We start from the raw sequence: 15,828 nt of genomic DNA on the forward strand, positions 1-15,828 counted from the left end.
CAGCCGATGCAAATTATTATCTCCACTTCTCTCTATCCAAACAGACAGCTACACAAATCCATGCCTCTCCTTAGTATTATCCTTCCAAAAACACATACGGAATATGTCACGTTGAGTCAGATTAAAAACTTGCCTATATTTAAGGACCATTAAGAAATCGAAAACTAAGTAATCCAAATTGCTTTCCATCCCCAACTCACTTGATTCCTAACTAAGCAGAAAAGTTACTAAATTTCTTTACAAAGAGAAAGTGGTCTGATCCCTAGGTCATTTGCCTTTCACTTATTTACAATACCCTTCTAATATACAGTAACAATACAAGTATTCCAAGTCTGGTCACTGATTTATATAGAGGGATTATGATACTGTTAATTTAACTTCTGATTTCTTCCCTAATCTTCAATATGAATCTGTTAGTTGCTTTTTTTCCCTCAACATAAATAGACATTTATTGGGTGATGAGCATTACAGCCCTAAGATTATTTTTCTGATTGATGATAACACAGTATCTAAGATGCCTTGCTTCAATATTCATGATTTAATGTGTACACAGACCTGCATTTTAGTGACTGTTTCCTACGCAGGAATTCTATCAAATTTGTGTAAATATCATTTATATAAATAAGATCTGAAATCTCATGTCTGCATTGGTTAGGAAGCAAGAACAGGATATTGACAAGCACCAGAAAGATTAACCTCAGGATTGGGAAAGTACTAATGCTACCCATTTTTCTGCTTCATTTTATGTTCATGTAATTTATATCTTTTTTTTCTGTCTGGGAAACTGCACGTGGATTTTATTATCTTTAACAATAGTTTTGTTTGATTTCATATTACACTAACTATACAAGACTTCAATAATTTCAATTACAGAGTTTTGTTAATAACACAAACTACCTTTCCAATGAGATATTTATGAGCAAATAATTTGAGACAACACCTATCGAACACAAGATATAAACTATTAAATATTAGATTAGGAAAAGTATAAAAGGTGAAGTCAAGCTAAAGCCAGCTCAATTATCTGAAATTGACAATTCAGTCAGTTCTTTTTTAAGTATATGGCTCACATAGATGTAATAATTTACTTCAGAAATCTTGATTTAGAAATATTTTATTGTGTGAATGCTGTGCCATGCTAAATTCTTATTTTTGATACCTGTTTAGCCTATTTTGGAGAAGTCAGTACAGGAAGTCCTCATTTACCAACCACAGTTGGGACCAGCAAGTTGGTCATTAAGAGAAGCAGCCACTAGGTGAAACCAAGGCTGTGTTTACGAACTTACTTCCAACTTTCCTTTGCTTTACAGACCTATGAAGGTCAAAAATGCGAGGATTGGTTATAAAGTTACTTCTTCAACACTGTCATAACTGCAAATTGTCACTAAACAAGGCAGTCACTAAATGAGAACTACCTATAATCCAAAGAATGTGTATAATTCAGACAGCACAATTCAGGTATTCATTTTGAAAATGTATCTTGTATAAAAACCTCAGGTATAACTAATGCTAGAAACTAACATGTTTTATATTAGCTATGGAAGTTTTGACTGTCTCGGGAGTATTAGTAACATAAGCACTTTACTAATTTAAGAACACCGAAGTTACATATTTTGTTAAAATATACTCTTTCCATAATTTAATTAGCTATTGATCCTAAATAAGCAGTTTGGCATTATATGCTTTAGAAGGTATGTACCCAAGATGGTAATAAGTTAGTGAAATTTGAAGAGATCAGGGATTTCTCAATTAGTTCACAACTAGACATATTCAGTAATATGTACATATGAAGATACCATTAATTACATAGAGAACCACATAGGAACAGGACCTAAAAGTTTTGAATTGGTGGTGTGCATTTATATATAAAGACTAGATTCAGAAAACGTATCTAAAACTATATGCAGTTTACACTGATATACTTGATACAATGACTATTTTCTTACCTGATAATGTATTTCTTCTGAATCAAGTTCACCAATCTGTAAAACCAGAATTGTATAATCAATTACACCTCCTAAGGAATAGTTACGTGCACAGAATAACAGACACACCCTGTTCAAACATTTTCTTTCTCTTCATACATCATATGGATTCTTTTGGGGGTATTGAAAACCTTGCTTACTGTCAATATATATTTATTTCAATATTAATAGTCTTTATTACATTGTAATGAATAGATGGATAAAAGGGAAAGAAGTATCTTATTTATTGACAGACACAAAAGATTACATGGATGTGTGTCTATATTTAGAAGAAATATTCCCAGAAAAACTGAGATTAGGTTTGCTTAAGATAGTAAGTCATTTCTTTAACTAAGATATTGAATAATCCACTACTGGTTGGATACAAACAACACACTAAATCAAACAACAAACCACAGTCACTAGAGTTTACCTGGTGCATTAAGCCCAAATCAACCAACCACATTATGGCTTAGTGCAAGGAATGAGCTAGATCAGAGTGTGCCACTTTAAAAATCCATTGCCACAACAAAGAGTTAAAACAGATTATCAGAACTCCACCTGACTCTTAAGAAGTAAGCCCATGGAGTTTAATAGGATGGATTCTAAAACTAGTGAATTCAAAGCCCTGGCACTCCTGAAATTTGTGTGACTTAAAAATGGTTTTATTTTTTTTTAGACTTGTTAAATTTTAATTATATTTAAATGTTTGAAATACTAATGTCATTTCACTTACGAATTTACAGTTAGAAGCTGCCCTGAACACCAAGAGCTGGAAGAGCAGAGTATAAATCTGAAATTTAATTATCTTTACCTATCTCACAGAACTCAAGAGAAACAGGCCAAGCCTCTTTCATGAGGCAGATGCCCCATCTGAAACTTAAGCTTGACACAGTCTGATTATTATGGCCTATGTTTTTTCCACTTCCATTTCACAACTTTAACTCTATTCTCAGCACAACATGGACTACTAGAACTCTAGATACTGTAAAAGCACCCAGTTTTCCCATTTATTCCTAATACTTATAACATTTAAAGACACATACTGTTTCAGTCTTAATAAACAAGATGCAACCCAAACCTTTTGCAGGACGTCCAGCCATTAAAATAACAACAAAACTACAAATAGGCATGTGGTGTATGCTCCTACAATTTCAGAATTCTTCATCTTTAAGTCACTAAGAATCATGAGCTTTTTTCACATCACTAGCACTTCCCAGAATTTAAATAGTTCCAAAAGAGGAAGTACAACTTTCTATTCTGTTACTACCCTAATTATATCCTGTCTGTCAGCATTTACTATAGAGGAAGTATACACATTAAGTAGAACTGGTTAGAGGGTAGGAGAAATCTGGAAATACATCACTGAGGAAACTGATGTAGGAAAAAACCTCAATGTTTTCAAAGCATTATATGCATTTTGAAAATCATGACAATTTCCAGTAGGCAACTAATAACGTTTAAATTTAAATATGGAGAACCTGCTATATCCTATTATCACAGTAAATTCATCTACCCTGAATCAAAGTTTCTACAGATACATTATATTAAAGAAAGTTCTATACTTACTAAAGGTGTGGCGTAAATCAAACAAATAAATTAAAAATAAACTTTATAATGCCTACAAATTGATAATGCTGGGTAGTATTATGTTTTGATACTTGGTTTCCTATACCCATTTTTAAAAAGACCATCTGTCATAAACATTTGAAGACATATTCTGTAACAATAAAAAGGGAATGCAAAAAAAGTGTCTACAGTGCAACTGACAGATGCAAGGCCTGACTGCAGAACAAATAAATGAATGAATTACCATTTTTCAGCAATTATTTAGGACTATATGAAGTAATATCAAAAAGGAATTTAAAGAGCAGTGACCTTAAAATCTTTTTCTTAATAATTCAAATGATGATAAAATCAGGAAGATTTAATGATACATTATTTAAACTGGGACAGGGACTCTGTGGCCTCCAGATTTTTATTCTGTTTCTCCAGATACAGAAGTCATACTACCTCAGATATTTTATCTGGAACTGATGAGAAACCAGAATCTAAGCTCATCTACATGGTCACTGATCTCCAATTATTTATAATCCTCTATTCCAGTGGGGATATGTTTACCAGTATATTAGTGCCTACTAGATCTCCTGCACTTGATATCTGTCTATCTAAAAAAAGGAAGCTAGCATACTGCAAAGCACTGTATAACTATACCATACTTTTTTTTTCAGGAAAAGTAGTTTAAGAAAAGAAGTATCCCCTCCGCAAAGAATATATTCAACTTTGTAACCTTACCTGTTTAGAGATTCCCCAAATTCTCCTAGAGATCTAAGAAGAAAATGAAACCTGCAAATTTAAATTCAGAATGTTAATTTATCATAATGCATTAATTTAAGGAAATGCACTATAAAAGAAAGGTAGAATAAGTATTCCATTTTATATATACATGCTGATAAATACTAGCAGGTATTATTTGGCATTTGGAAGTGTTTTCATCTAAGTATGGGCTGATTAAGACACTGAGAATATTTCCTTCCATACAAATGATCTCATTCAGTGTACAGAAGTTTGGCATTACATTTAAAACATTTCTCCTGTCTCATTCTTAACACTTTCTACTTTCTCCTCTCTTTTCACATATTAAATACACACTTAGGAAATATTTTTGAAATACAGAACTAGGATTATACATGGGTTATTTCCAGTCAAGGGCCCAGCCTCTGAGCTGAAACATGTTCCAATAACTTGGTCAACTCTTGCTGATCATCAGTGATTCAACTCCAGTACTGCTGTCTGTTCTCAGAATCATACTGACAAGATGAAACAGCCAAATTCCTTCACTGTCTTGTTGGGTTAAGCTCAACCATCATCAAGAAAAACAAGTGTCCTTCACACCATTTTAAGAAGAACAAACAAGAGCACTTTCCTTAAACAGTTGATATGTAAAACTGAACTCCAATCTTTAAAAGACCCCAGTAGAGGTAAATTAGCACCATATTGCCTGCCTCCTCCTCCTCCTCCTCATTCCACCCGACTCCCAAGGGTTCTGGGTGGTTCACAAGTAAACAACATTAAAAGGAATAATACAATTATAAACAAAAAACGAAGAATACAAGACAACAAACTGGACAGGAGCAAAAACAAACCCACACAACTTAAAGTTTTGATTTCCCTTGCCAAAGGCCTAGTCGAAGAGCTAGGTCTTCAAGGCTCTTCAAAACACCAGCAGGATGGGGACCAACTGGATCTCAAGGGGAACGTCATTGCAGAAGGCAAGCAGTGTGACAGAGAAGGAGTGCTTTCAGGGCTGCAACATATGGCATTAAGTGAAGGAACCTGGAGTGGGCCAACCCTCCCAGATTGAACTGGCTGGGCAGAAGCAAACTGTCAACCAGTGCAGCTCATGAAGCAGAGGTGTTACATGAGCATACTGAGGCATGCTCATCACTGCCCACCCTGCTGCATTCTGTACCAGTTGAACCTTCTGGGGGGTCCTCAAGGGCAGCCCCTGTAGAACATGTTGCAGCAGTCAAACCATAATTTATGTAGAAAGAAGAAGAATTTTGCCCCTTACCCAGTAAGTACTTTTAAAATGCAAAGTTATCTTAAATTCCCTAAGAATATGACAGTTGAAACAGGCATGTTTTATTTTTCTAACCTTCCTAGGGGAGTGGGGAAATGTCTCAAATTCAGGGTCAACCTCCAGTTAAGTCAGTACATTATTATTGTGGGCTTCCTCTTAAACCAAGAACATTTCAGTCATTTAAATGTCACAGCAATGTCCTTGTCCTTCTAGGTGACCCTCAATATTCATTTTATGTAATTTAATTTCTGACAGCACGCAGTGTTTGGTTCTCAGTTGTTCATAATAGTGACTATCAATTAGACAAAATGTATGCTGAGTCTCCATCTTATGGAGAAATAATATTTTGCTGGGTGTTCCTGGAACTATCTGTATCTGTTAACTCTGTGACCTTTCTTTGAGCTTTGAACAAATGTGGAGCTACTTCACAACTGCCTTCCATTAGATATCTATGAGGAGATATAAATCTGATATAATAACCTCTATGCACCTAATGTTCTACGTTATGTAATTGGGCAGAATCACTGCATTTGCTTATCCCAGTTAATATCTATAGTCACTACAATTCCTAACCCTTATACCATCCTTAAACTGCAGTTCTTTTTATTAATGCTCACTTTCAACCAGCAAAAGCCTACCAAAAGGTTTTATTTCCAGCCAAATATAAACTATTGTTATTGTTGTCCAAATAATTATTTGAACTACTTTTAAAAACTTTTTTCTTCAAAGAGCAATTCCTTATGTTATATTACACACTGTTTTTCAGATTCCTTGTTGTTTCAAAAGCAATAGACAGTGTACAGCAGGGTTTCTCAACCACGGTTCTGCGAGAGATCACTAGGGGTTCCCTGGGAGATCACTATTTATTTAAAAAATTATTTCAAATTTGGGCAACTTCACATTAAAGAGGTAAGTTTCATTCTTTATTTTCAGTTTAAGAACCTGTTAATGCATTATATACAGGTCTACACATGAAACAAATATCGTAATTTAATAACTTATGGCCTATATTTGAGCCTGGATATGCAGGGGTTCCCTGAGGCCTGAAAAATATTTCAAGGGTTCCTTCAGCGTCAAAAGGTTGAGAGGCTGGTGTACAGTATTAAGGTCAGTCATAAGGAAAGGAAGACACAAATTTATGATTTGTTTAGGTATTTCAAAACTCAAGATACATAGTTTTTAGTTCTTGGCCTACAAGAATGGTAAACCACAACAGTGTAACACTTAAGTGACAGTGAACAAATCCATTTAACCATATTTTCTAAATGGCCAATTCAGAACTGTAGCACAGCAGTCAACTATGTGTCCTGAGAATAAAGCTTAGTATACATGCCAGGTTTGAGCAATCACACTTTACAGTCAATTTAACTCAGGGCAATACACAACTGCTGCTTTGGAAGTTTCCTGCTGTGGAAGAAATAATGAAGGCCATATGATTAGACTTCCAGCGTGCATTAAAAATGAAGTCATTATCCCCCCCAAAAAAAAGAGGGGGGTGTCCATGCAACAGCTTAGTTAAAAACAACTTACACTATGATTAATAAAATATTCCAAAATAAAATTTCTAGGCCCCAACGAGTGTCCTGTAAAACTTCATTTGTCCTCAATTATTATTTTCTCTCCTCTTTCCAAAATGGCACATTAAACAGAAGCAAAAGAACATGTCCATCAGGAAATATGGGTTACCCAGCCTTTCTGAACTTCTCTTACTGATCTTGACTTGATATAGGAATAGTATAACATTGGCTCCCACTATAAATGGATGGTTTCAAGGTGGAGCCAGTGTGCTCTAGCAATCAGAATGTTGGCCATCTGATGAAGGGTGAGACATAGAATTTTAAGCTTGTTTTAACATTCTCTTTACTTTGCATGTGAGTAAATACTTTTTATATATAGAAACTAGATTAAGATATAATGTACTTAAGCTTTCTCCCTTAACCTTCCCATCTCCAGCTGCTAATGGAATTACCTAAGAATAGACAATAAATATCTACCTTAGTTCTTTTTTCATATTAAGTAAACAGGCTTTTTTAAGACTGGCTGATCTTTTTTGGCCGAGAAGCCAAGGATGATTGGGCCTGCTCAGTACTTGGAGGGGAGTCTTCCAAGAAATATTCAGCTTGTACACTAGACAGGGACGTTTAATACACTCTCCTGGAAGAAAGTACAGTAGACTCTCAGTTAACTGGAACTCAAGCAACTGGCACTCTCAAGTAACCAGCACAAAAATCGAACCGGAAAAAAACCAGCACTCTCAAGCAACCAGAAAAAAAAATCTATCTCTCTGCTGCCATCTAGTGGGTATTAGGGTTTAATAGTAACTCTCAAGCAACCAGAAACTACATTTATCCGGCAACTACCAATCCCCATGGGTGCCGGTTAACTGAGAGTCTACTGTAATGGCAAAGCACTACCACAGAGTCACCAGGAGTCATGTTTGACATAAGGGAGACTGAAAAATTATGTTTATCTTTAGTTTAAGTTTATTGTCATGAAGTTCTTTCTCTAACCAAATAGCAGCTCCTATGGAATGGATTACAGATATGTTAACACAGCAATTAGCAACTTGCCTGGCCCACAATTTTTAAAGGAGAATTCTTGAACTCTCAGCATTCTCACATGGAATCTCAGGATGTTGTGGGTATCCTGGCAGCTGCATAAAAGATGTGTTAAAAACAACAAGTTGTTTCTTTGATGCCCATGTTAATGTGCAGAACAGATTCCATTCAAGGCCTTCAGCTGTGTACTTGCCACCAGCATGCAATCAAATACAACAGTAACACACACACAAAAAAACCCACTAGTGATCAATATTATTGTGCTGTTAGGCCAAACAGCCTTGGCGGTCACCTTCTTTCTCAACTCAGTCAAAATTTCAGGAGAAAAACTTTCCAGATTTTAACAAAAAAAGGAAGGATCCTAGTTTTTATATATTCTTATATTTTCTTCCCTTCTTCTACTTTTACTATTCAGTAACTCAAATAGCATAGCTAATAGAAAATTATATTTTGGATATATCTGCTGTGTGACTGGAACTGACAGCCATGCAGTTAATCTTTTGTCAGGATAAGTAATAACATTTTCTGGAAATTAACTCTCTAGTCTCAGAGAATCACGACAGGTTGGCCCTGTAACTAAGATGCACATGTTGGCAGGCAAAGTAATCTTTGTAAGTCTTACATGCTTTCAAAAACATGTAAGAATGAAATAGAGAACTTCTAGATTATGAGACTTCATCATAAGTTTTTGAAATCATCTTCCAAGAACTAAAGGCTACTTAGAATTGTTGATCAATTGTTGATCAATCATCAAATAAGCAGCATAAAAATTGTTTTGAAATTCAGCAAAATACCTGAACAAGCTAACTGAATGTTTATTGTTGTAAATAGCAGCTATTTTTTAAAAAAAATCAAGAAGCTAAGATTGAAGAAATGCTGAAATAAAAATTATTTAGTTTTAGTTGCATTTATCCTGGCCTATCACCATAATAAGGGACAGGCAGGTAACGGCGTTCCGTGTAGTCATGCCGGCCACATGACCACGGAAGCGTCTACGGACAAACGCCGGCTCTTCAGCTTTGAAACGGAGATGAGCACTGCCCCCTAGAGTCGGACACGACTGGACTTAATGTCACGGGAAACCTTTACCTTTACCTTATCACCATAATAAAATCTGAATCCAGTGCAGCATGCATAATTTTCACATAAGTAACATTTTGCTGAAAACAGTCAAAGTTAATGATTTTATTTTAAAATAAAGACTGTAAAAGATATATTTAAAACCCCATAGATAACCATTAAAAAACTGAAGACAAACCTCAGTGAAACACATCCTCTATTTTAGCAACTCCTGAAGTAAATTGTACAGAATTTAACTGTGACAACTCTGGTCAAAACCTCAATACCTCATCTTGTAAAGACAGTATTTTGATCTTATATAGTGGAAAAAAATCAGAAGTCACATGGTAGTGCTTTTCTCCTTTTATGGACAAAAAGAAGAAGGAAGACAATTCAGTTCAGTAAACTGCTCATTTCAGGCTCATTTCATACAACTGTCCCTTCCCCCCTTGGTGAAAATGCACACATCCTGAATTTTTTTTTTAACGTCTTCTCAAACATTCAGTGAGTTAGATTTTGTTCCTTAGTAACCTGGAATAAAAATACTTTAAAAATAAGTGGCATAAATACATTCTATATATTTGCATTTGTGATGATTTAAGTGTGTTCATAGCTTTATCATGATTATTTGACTGTTTTTTAAAACAGATTAAGATGAACATATGCATTATCTGCTATTTACAGTTTTTACAGATGTCCTACAATGTCTCCCTCTATCAATATAATAAATTTTGTCTTTGTTCAGAAAAAGGTATCTTAACACAACTAGGAAAAAAAATCTGAAAAGCTAATAAAAAATCCATCATTAGTCAACTTGTGCAAGTATTAGGAATACTACAGAGGCAATTTCCCCAGGGGGTAGAAGCATCCCATTATGTCCTGGTTTAGATGTCCTAATTTAGATCATACGCAACTGAATTTGACAATATATGAATGAGTGACATATCAGTGAGTATGGTACCAGAGATTATTTTTTTCTGGTGAAGACAATATTTATTTATTTCTAATTATTTCACTTGATTAAAAAAAATACCTCCATCCATCCACACCCCTTTCTAATGAGGTATAAATCAAACTTCAGAAACAGCCTGGATATCAGAGTTAAAAGGTCAGGGATAGGACACATCCAGCCACTTTAAGGAAAAACAAGATCAAAAAAGCTTGATGGCAAATAAAGAATGAACAATTGTGTACTGCAATTCATTCTTATCTTTAGTCTCTAGTATCAAACCAGTACTATTGTGGCTGGACCAGCTATTCCTGCACAAAGCAATGGGGAAGAAATTCAATTTTTTATGGAAGTTTTCCTCAATCCAGTATTATCAGATATACCAAAACTATAATAGAATTATAACATCCATCACCCTTCAACCGGCTAAGGTAATAATGAAAAGTATAGTCCAACACTTCTGGAGAATAGATTGGGAATGACTTTTATGTGAATGCTTAGCTAGAAAAATAATGCAGATTTTTCATACGTCTGTAGCTGACAAATCTACAGACTGTTCAATTGTATTCTTTACTTCTAAGCAGGTCAAAGAAGAAATAATTATATTCTAGCTGCTTATGTGGGAGACAATGACACAATTAAGGTCCTCTGGTCCAGGGCTGGCAACTTCTGAGGAATCATAACTTTCTAAATGGCTACAGAAAGCAATTTAGTGATACTGTGGTCAAAAACTGTCCCCTTTTTGGCACATTTTAATTGTGTACATGGGAGTGAGAGGCCTCTCAGGAGTGAAGTACTCCCTTCTCACTCTTAAATCCCAAATTTTCCACCACTGAAAGTCAGCCATTTTGCCACTGAATTTTGGCACTATTTCAGAGTGCTTATGGCCACAAATAAGGTAGTTGGGGAGATCACATATGGTTCATGAGTTGCTCTCTGGTCAGTTTCACAGCCAGCACAGATTCTAAGGAGGGATTCTAAAGCCAAGCTCAACACTATAGTTCTCCAGTTTGCTTTTCTGGTAAGACAGAAAAGGCAAAAATATGTGGCTCTTGAGATGTGGTCAACTTAGTGGGTCACAAATTTGAAAACCGAGTTCAAGTGCTATAACATACAGTACTGTCACCAACTTGACAAGGCATTATTGTATGTTTAGACTGAAATTATAAACAAATGCATGTTTGCATCTATAAAACTATTTTAAGGATTTTGAAAAGTTCAGTTTGAAATATAACTTGCATAATACATCTGCTTGGCAGTATGTACAATGAAAACATGTACTGATAAAACAATGTGGCTCTAGTATACATACATATACACACAGTTTGTACACACACAAAGATCCATACATACACAGAATATGGAATTGAAATATCCAAGTCTGGAACATCAATAGACCAAAATTTTAAGAAAAATGTAAAATATACTTATGACTAAAGAATAAAGTTAATTCATCAGAAAATCTTGTTCTATGTATACTGGACTCCTCAAAAATGATTTTAAAAAGATGGATATCAGAATTTTTGTGTTGGCACTGTAATTTGAGGGTTGTCTGACTCATATTATTTGGTCATGTTTCTTAAGGCTCTTTTTTGTTTTCAAGTGATTACATCTGTTAATATAACCCTGGGGAAAACCATAGCAGTTAGAGATGTAAATGAGATGCTGAATTATACTCCAAAAATACAAAATTTTATGAAGAACTGGCTCTATTGAGTCTGCGAGTCGGCAAAGAGAATTATCCTACATAAGTGGAAATGAATCAACACGTAACATGTTAAAGAATGGATTCAAAATATGTGTCCCCTATTGAATTTTAAAATGTCTTTATATTATAAAAATGAAAAGATGAAACAACATGTTTCTGTATGGCCTAGATTTAATAAAATGATAATAGGATTAAGCTAGTTCTATATTATTATAAAAGCCAGTTTGGTATAGTTGTTAAGGCACCAGACTAGACATGGTTAAGTTCTAGTCCTGTCTTAGGCATGAAGCCTAAGTGGTGGAGTGGTGACTTTGAGCCACTCTCTTAATCTCTCAGCCCTTGGAAGAAGGTAACAGCAATCATTTCCAAAATCTTGCAAAAAAACTGCAGGGACTTGTCAACAGTGACTTGAAGGCATCATAGATAGATAAAGATACAGATATATAAAATATGGAACTTTTTTTTAAGTTTTAGTTTATTTTGATAACTATCAGGTATGCGGTGGCGCTGCGGGTTAAACCGCTGAGCTGTCGATCGGAAGGTCGGCGGTTCGAAACCGCGCGGCGGGGTGAGCTCCCGTTGTTAATCCCAGCTCCTGCTCACCTAGCAGTTCGAAAACATGCAAATGTGAGTAGATCAATAGGTACCGCTTCGGCGGGAAGGTAACGGCGTTCCGAGTCGTCATGCTGGCCACATGACCCGGAAGTGTCTATGACAACGCCGGCTCCAAGGCTTAGAAACGGAGATGAGCACCGCCCCCTAGAGTCGGATTCGACTGGACTTTACGTCAAGGGAAACCTTTACCTTTACCTTATCAGGTATACTTTTTTTCCTCAGATTTTATTGTTGTTGTTTATTCGTTTAGTTGCTTCCGACTCTTTGTGACTTCATGGACCAGCCCACGCCAGAGCTTCCTGTCGGTCGTCAACACCCCCAGCTCCCCTAGGGACGAGTCCGTCACCTCTAGAATATCATCCATCCACCTTGCCCTTGGTCGGCCCCTTTTGCCTTCCACTCTCCCTAGCATCAGCATCTTCTCCAAGGTGTCCTGTCTTCTCATTATGTGGCCAAAGGATTTCAGTTTTGCCTTTAATATCATTCCTTCAAGTGAGCAGTCTGGCTTCATTTCCTGGAGTATGGACTGGTTTGATCTTCTTGCAGTCCAAGGCACTCTCAGAATTTTCCTCCAACACCACAGTTCAAAAGCATCTATCTTCCTTCTCTCAGCCTTCCTTATGGTCCAGCTCTCGCAGCCATATGTTACTACGGGGAACACCATTGCTTTAACTATGCGGACCTTTGTTGTCAGTGTGATGTCTCTGCTCTTAACTATTTTATTGAGATTTGTCATTGCTCTTCTCCCAAGGATTAAGCATCTTCTGATTTCCTGACTGCAGTCAGCATCTGCAGTAATCTTCACACCTAGAAATACAAAGTCTTTCACTGCTTCTACATTTTCTCCCTCTATTTGCCAGTTATCAATCAAGCTGGTTGCCATAATCTTGGTTTTTTTGAGGTTTAGCTGCAAGCCAGCTTTTGCACTTTCTTCCTTCACCTTCATCATAAGGCTCCTCAGTTCCTCTTCACTTTCAGCCATCAAAGTAGTATCATCTGCGTATCTGAGATCGTTAATGTTTCTTCCAGCGATTTTAACTCCAGCCTTGGATTCCTCAAGCCCAGCTTGTCGCATGATGTGTTCTGCGTACAAGTTGAATAGGTAGGGTGAGAGTATACAGCCCTGCCGTACTCCTTTCCCAATCTTAAACCAATCCGTTGTTCCGTGGTCTGTTCTTACTGTTGCTACTTGGTCGTTATACAGATTCTCCAGGAGGCAGACAAGATGACTTGGAATCCCCATACCAAGAGATAATTCCTTATCTCTTCTGGCTAACCTCTGGAATTTTGCATTTAATTGGGCATATCTCCCCCTATCACTGTTGCCTTTTGCTTTCCTTCTTTCTTGGGCTACTTCTAGTGTCTCAGCAGACAGCCATTTTGCCTTCTTGGTTTTCTCTTTCTTTGGGATGTATTTTGTTGCTGCCTCCTGAACAACGTTGCGAACTTCTGTCCATAGTTCTTCCAGGACCCTATCTGCTAAGTCCAGTCCCTTAAATCGATTCTTCACCTCCACTGCATATTCCTTAGGGATATTAGTGAGCTCATATCTAGCTGATCTGTGGGTCTTCCCTAATCTCTTTAGTCTGATCCTAAATTGTGCAATAAGAAGTTCGTGATCGGAACTACAGTCAGCTCCAGGTCTTGTTTTTACCGACTGTATAGATGTCAGCCACCTTTGGCTGCAAAGGATGTAGTCGATCTGATTTTGGTGTTGTCCATCTGGGGAAATCCATGTATAAAGCTGTCTCTTAGGTTGCTGGAAGAGAGTGTTTGTTATGCAGAGTGAGTTGTCTTGGCAAAATTCTATCAGCCTATGTCCTGCTTCGTTTTGTTCTCCCAGGCCATGCTTACCTGTAATTCCAGGTGTCATCTGACTGCCCACCTTAGCATTCCAGTCTCCTGTGATGAAAATAACATCTCTTTTAGGCGTGTTGTCCAGTAGGTGCTGCAGATCCTCATAGAACTGCTCTACTTCAGCTTCTTCAGCATTTGTGGTTGGGGCGTATATTTGGATCACTGTGATGTTAGATGGCTTGCCCTGAATTTGAATTGAGATCATTCTATCGTTTTTTGGATTGTATCCAAGCACTGCTTTAGCCACTTGACTATTAATTATGAAGGCTACTCCATTTCTTCTGTGGTCCTCTTGTCCACAGTCGTAGATCTGGTGATCATTTGATGTGAAGTGGCCCATTCCAGTCCATTTCAGTTCACCACTATTATATCGTTTTTATCTTTGTGGAATTTCACTATAATATATTTCAGTATATAAAATGAATAGCTACAGCTAAGTGTATAAGCACAGAATGTAAGTTCTGTTTGATTCAGTTAGACGTAAAACAGTTTCCAAACAACCATCATTTTCACTCCCCAAACACTCAGAGCAATTTGATGGTGAACTATGATTGCCTTCACTTTTGCTGCCTTGAAAGGCTAAGAACAAAGAGCAAAGGGGGCGGAAGCTCAGGATCCAGGAGGAAGGGTAAGGCAAGACTTTCCTTGTGTGGAGAAACATCTCAAAAAAAATATATAACACAAATAAATAAACCAAAACATCACCCCTCAACGAGAACAAAAATGCTAGCGTCACACAAACTCCATCAGAGCTGACCTACAAAATGCAGCTCAGTTTTCCAACACTACCAATACCATGGGAATGCAGCAGTTTGGAGTTGCTTTTAAATCTGTCTGCAGAAGTGGCTTCCATACTGGATAAAGATGTAGATGATGGTAGTTATAGTTACCCAAAATAACTGTTAAGCAACTTAAATTTACTAGTATATGAAAAAAAATCTAATAAGAATCTAGAAAGGATTCATTTAACTGCTATTCAGTATTTGCTTGAATTATTCTGTAAATGACAAATGATACAGAAACCTTATCTTATATAATTCTTTTCTAAGGTTATACAGGTTTTCACCTGATTTGGAACTGCCTACTGACTTTAATGAAACTGTACTCCCCATGACTGGCATAATGCCATAACTTCCAGATTTTCTTCTCTGTTCTTACTTGCAACCTTCAGACAGAATCCAGCAAACCTAAGGTACACTTAACAACTTATGTCCAGTAGTTTTTGCATTCACACATGCCACCTTTCCCTTTATGTTAAGAAATAAAAACATTCTTTCAATTGTCAAACATAGATCTACAGTTGTTCTTCTCTTACTTCTTCCACATCCACCTTTTTCTCAAGTTCTATTCTTGAGACAACCAAAAAAATGGTCACTCCCAAATTCAGAATCTCTGACCTCCCTTGCATCCTTCCCAAAATCTCCCTATCTGTCATAACAATCAAATCAATCATGTTTATATTCATTTCTTTGCCATGTAAATGTATGAATGGATTTATGCTTAAATCGTGTTCAGAGCAGACCTTTTTCTATGCA

General features: G+C 36.5%; 1 protein-coding gene across 3 annotated transcripts in view; it reads right to left on the reverse strand.

Annotated features, from left to right (window-relative positions):
* Window positions 1-15,828, reverse strand: part of CYRIA (CYFIP related Rac1 interactor A) — a 73,136-nt gene that overhangs the window by 39,057 nt on the left and 18,251 nt on the right. For all 3 annotated transcript variants that reach the window (XM_063314763.1, XM_063314728.1, XM_063314736.1), the window contains exons 2-3: window positions 4,260-4,310; window positions 1,947-1,982 (exon numbers count right to left, since the gene is read on the reverse strand). The gene's annotated coding sequence lies outside the window, so the exon portion shown is untranslated. The remainder of the gene's footprint in view (window positions 1-1,946; window positions 1,983-4,259; window positions 4,311-15,828) is intronic.

This window comes from Candoia aspera, chromosome 1, assembly GCF_035149785.1.
Source record: "Candoia aspera isolate rCanAsp1 chromosome 1, rCanAsp1.hap2, whole genome shotgun sequence".
Classification (NCBI taxonomy): Eukaryota; Metazoa; Chordata; class Lepidosauria; order Squamata; family Boidae; genus Candoia; species Candoia aspera.